This window comes from Rhinopithecus bieti, unplaced genomic scaffold, assembly GCF_001698545.2.
Source record: "Rhinopithecus bieti isolate Rb0 unplaced genomic scaffold, ASM169854v2 scaffold_60, whole genome shotgun sequence".
NCBI lineage: Eukaryota > Metazoa > Chordata > Mammalia > Primates > Cercopithecidae > Rhinopithecus > Rhinopithecus bieti.
Window position 1 is genome coordinate 2,653,256 of NW_016803192.1, and position 5,283 is coordinate 2,658,538.

Below are 5,283 nucleotides of genomic sequence, written 5' to 3' on the forward strand. Positions count from 1 at the left end.
AAAGTGCTAGGATTACAGGTGTGAGCCACTGCACCCAGCCCAAATCTTATGATCTCTTGTTTCCTTCACAGGTGAAAACCTGCAGACGTGCTCTACAGATGTGGGCTGCTGTTGTACTCATCATTCTAAGTAGATTTGTCTTCTGTCTGTTTGCAAAACGCTGTGGCTCTGCTCTCTAACCTAGGTAGAAGTGAGCAACCTCTCTCAGGATACTCTATTATGGGTCTGCGGGAGAATGAGAGAGACGTTTTATGCTGCTGCCAATGATATGAGTTTATTTCCTGGTTGAGGTCTGTGCTAGAGCAGGTTATCACTCAGAAAGGCAGAGACAGGAAGACTGTAGGGCACTTCCTTCATGAACCCACTAAACAGCAACTCTGGGTTCTCCAGTTCCAGGTGCATTTTTGTTCAGATATCTCATGCACTATGTCATGTGGCTTTGCAAACTTATCTTCATTCTATTTTCGCTGACAATTTAGGCACTCCATTCCAATTCTGGGAGGGGAAGAAGGGTCACTTACTCAATTGACATCAGGGTCTAGGCAGTAACCAGGTTCTTAAGTTCTCTTTCAACACATACAATCTTTTGACAAACACATAAAGTTTACATATTGAACATGCAGGAATATTCCTCAAGTCCGTGAAGAAATTTGTGCAGTCCTGTTTTCCTTGAAATATAATTTTCAGTTTATCTTTTGCTGTCTTACTTTTTTTTTTTTTTTGAGACAGAACCTCACTCTGTTGCCCAGGCTGGAGCGCAGTGGCAGGATTGCGGTTCACTGCAACCTCCGCCTCCTGAGTTCAACTGATTCCCCTGCCTCAGCCTCCCGAGTAGCTGAGATTGCAGGCATGCACCACCACTCCCGGCTAATTTTTACATTTTCAGTAGACACGGGGGTTCGCCATATTGCCTAGGCTGGTCCCGAAGTGATCCGCCCGCCTCGGCCACCCGTGCTGGGATTACAGGCATGAGTCATCGCGCCTGGCCTGATATCTTTCTCTTGATAAAGACATAGGCCCAGATAAATATTTCTTTACTTTGAGATAAATACCATAGCAAGCACAGAGATCAGTAAATGAAAACTGGCACTCAGCCCCAAAGTCAGGGAGTGCCATGGTAGGAAACGGTGGAAACTGTGGCATCCTAGGGTAGTCACTAGCCAGTTCCAGCTGATCACTGTCATATGAAGAAGGATCCATGCCACACGAGAGTCTAGTCTTGTCACATATTCTCATTAAAGTGAATTAACTCTGATTTTTTTGGTGTGAAATCTCCCTATTTTTACATTTTGGATCAAAGTTTACAAAAATACTGTGGAGTCCAAATAAAACATGTCTGCAGGCCAGAGCTAGGCTTCAGACTACCAGTTTAGAACCTGCCATGGGAAACGATAATATCTGGGAAGCACAGAGGTACCCCGGTGTTTTAAAGCGAGCAGTAGGCTGTTGAATTCGCTTTACTATTGTTGTATTAGAGAAGAGTCAGAACATTTCAACATCTTGAGTACCAAGAGTCATCTGAGTGACTTCTTTTTCTTGAGGAATAAATCACGCATTATGAAAAACAATGCATGCAACTTTCTTCATCACCTAGCTGTCGCAAACTATAGACAGAAAAGAATTTCATTCTCTTATTTTTTTTTTCCAGGGAGAAAAAGATTCACAGAACATTATTTTCCTTGATTCGAATTAAAAGTTCTAACTTGAAGTAGCTAGGTGCTGGAGAGAGGTTGAGAGGCTGGATTGTGTGTTCATTGGTGCTTTTCCCCCTGTAGCTGGGAGAGAGAGGACAAGAAGGAGTATGGTGTCTACACGGTGAAAGAAAATGAGAAGATGAAAAACGGAATGAGGTATTCAATTATACTAATGTTGGCAAATATCTCTGAGGCTGGTATCATGTAGTCAAAACATCTGGATAAGTCACTGTAACTCTCAGACCTTAGACAATAGCTGGTGCATGAATGCCGTGACAGTGGCGTTTCCACTTACAGATGGAATGCCTTTCTTCTTCTTTCTTAATTCTTTCAATCAACAAAAGAACACAGCACCACTTGAATTAGTACTCCTGCATGATAAATAGGGCACCCATGGAGGCTGTTCTATCCCTTTTATAACCTCAAGGTGCCAGACCATTTTCACTAGTTCCCTGAATCATGTAAAAAAATTTAGAGCCCATGTGTAACCCTCATGCTGTCTAATTTTAACTGATAAGTTACACAACACTGAGAAAGCTGGCACCTTGTGTGCTATGGCACCAATCATTAGCAATGTTTGGCCGGGTGCAGTGGCTCATGCCTGTAATCCCAGCATTTTGGGAGGCCAAGGCGGGCAGATCACTTGAGGTCAGGAGTTCAAGACCAGCCTGGCCAACATGGTGAAACCCCGTCTCTACTAAAAATACAAAACTTTGCTGGGCATGCTGGCACACACCTGTAATTCCAGCCACTGGGGGTGCTGGGACAGGAGAATCACATGAACCAGGGAGGCGGAGGTGGCACCAAGTCACTGCACCCCAGCCTCAGCGATGAGACTCTATCTCAAAAATAGTAGTAATAATTAGTAATGTTTAAGGTCACATAACAAATGCATGGAAAGGAAATATTGATTAAATAATGAAGAGAAAAATGAATATATAAGTACAGCCTGTGTTTAAATTCTCAGGCAGAAAAAAGCAATTTTGTTGTTTTTAAATGCATAAATATAATGCTAATGGGTACAGCAAACTTAGCAAACAAAACTAAACATGTCATTTGACCATGGATCTAGGCCTTAATGAATAGGCATGATTTTTAATTAGTCTATCAATTATCTGTAGATAAATGAGTATTGGATGTTACTTGTATTCTTTGTCTCCCCAGTTTGTATTCTTAAACTCATCTTTGTGTCATCTCCATCTCCAAAAATGTCAGAATACCAATGCCTGCTGTTACCTTAATCTGCCTTGCCAATCTACTCTTCCCTCCTCAGCCTCTCAGCTAGCATCCTAGCCCAGCGCTTCTCAAATTTTAATTATATTGACAAATCTCCTGGGGATTTTGCTAAGCTATATATTCTGGTGCCAATCCTGTTGGTCCAGGGACGACAATTTGAGTAGCAAGGCCCCAGCCTATGTTTTTCAAGAACAATCTCCTCCCCACCCTACTCTCAATTCTAACCTTCCTTCTGGCCCTTCAGGTGAGTTCCAGCCCTTCTTGTATCCCACTGGTTTACAAGATAAACGTTTTTTTTGTTATGGTTTTTTTTTTTTTTTTTTGAGACGAGGTCTCTCTCCGTTGCTAGGCTGGAGTACAGTGTCGCAATCTCAGCTCACTGCAACCTCCACCTCCCGGGTTCAAATGATTCTCCTGCCTTGGCCCTCCAAGTAACTGGGACTACAGTCATGTGCCACCCAGTTAATTTTTGTATTTTTAGTTAATTTTAATTTTGTGTTTTAGTAATTTTTGTATTTCAGTAGAGACAGGGTTTCACCCTGTTGGCCAGGATGGTCTCGATCTCCTGACCTTGTGATCTGCCCACCTCAGCCTCCCAAAGTGCTGGGATTACAGGTGTGAACCACCATGCCCGGCCACAAGATAAAAGTTTTCTAAGTACTCTTCTGATTGTTTTACAAGGGATCTACGTCCCTTAGAGGCAGAGACTCAAGGCACTCCAAGGGTTTAGTAGGGAAGCATTAACTAATTGACTCTGCTGGGAAAGGTCTACTGAAAAAGCAAACCTGGCAAACCTTCTCCCAAATTCCCCATTCTCTGTGCAGTCTTTTTATAGTCATGATCTGTGCTGCCAATATGATACCAGTCTCAAGGGATTCTGCTGTCACTTTAAAACCCTCATCTGGAAATGGTCAAAAGCCCTTTTTCTTGGTTATACTTAGCACAGAAAGGAGGGGGATAAAGAGACTAGTGATAGAAATTCTTAAAGACATTATGGGAATCAGATCCAAGTATCTGATCTGAAGGGCAGCACACTCCAGCCCCAAAGCATAGTATCATTTTCTCAGGATGTGGTCTGACTTTCCTTTTTAACTCCAGCTTCCATTATGATTGTCATCATTTTATTTCTAACGCCCTGGAAGCTGTTTCCACAACAATGAGACCCAGATATAAGTCCTCTAGACACCCTATGTTCTCCCACTAAGTTCTGCTTTGCAGTTGGAGGGTATTTACGGTCAAGGCCAAATGGCAGACCAGCAAGTGATCTCATTCTTCCTGGCCCACCTTTGCCCAGAGAAAAGCATTTTGTGATCTAGATGAGATCTAGCTCTCCATATACAAAAAAAAAATTGGCTTTGTTCACATATATAAAATGGTCATAGTGACTCCTTAACCGTAAAGTAACATATATAAGACACAAATTATCAAACCCTGATTAGAGCTGAGTTCTCACTAGGCACATCAGGCACAGCACCTAAAACTCATGATAGCTTTAGAAACCAATAAAAACATTTTAATTTTAATTTCTTTTAAAATTGGAAGAAAAAATAAATGTAATAATATGAATATGATAATAAAAGCCACCTGGAATATATTCATTTTATACTGATGTAGTCAGAGAGTATAATTTTAAATTATTTTGGAAGGAAGAAAGTGATCCATGAAGGTAAAAATGCCTGGGGCATCTAGGGCATGTGAAAGTCATAATGCAACCCTGGCTATGATCAGAGAAGGTCATTCTCTCAAGGTCTTCCACAACCTGGCCTCACCCCACACATATAGCCTATGTCTAATTTTCCTCTGGTTGGGTCTTCTTGCTAATATAGCTGGTTCTTCTCCAACTATTATTTGGGGGAGAAACCCAAGTCAAGCTCTTTTTTGTTAATGTGTGTTTATTCATTTCTTTTTCACATTTGGAAAGCTTTCTACCCTACTAATACAAACTCTACCCATTTTCATCCCGCCTTTTATAAGGCCTTCCCTAACTACAGCCACCAAATGGATCCCTCTATTTTCTAACCTCTTACAGCATTTTTAATTTACCGTACATGCCAGAATACAGGCAAACACAAGTGGGAAGCCATCGCCCATTTCTCTATGAGAAATCACCTCCACTAAAAGAAAAAGAGATTTGGTCAATTTAACTTTACAAATTTTAGTCATGTTGATGAAATAGGCAAATGTCTATTTCAATTTAAATTAACTCGAATGTATTAATTTAAATGCACAAACGTTTTTAAAATAGCAATTGATATAAAATCATGTCTTGATTTAGAAATACTGCTTTTTGTTCTTATATCACATTCCGTGAGACAGTTTAAATAAAACTCCTAGTTGCAACTTAATTTCTTAG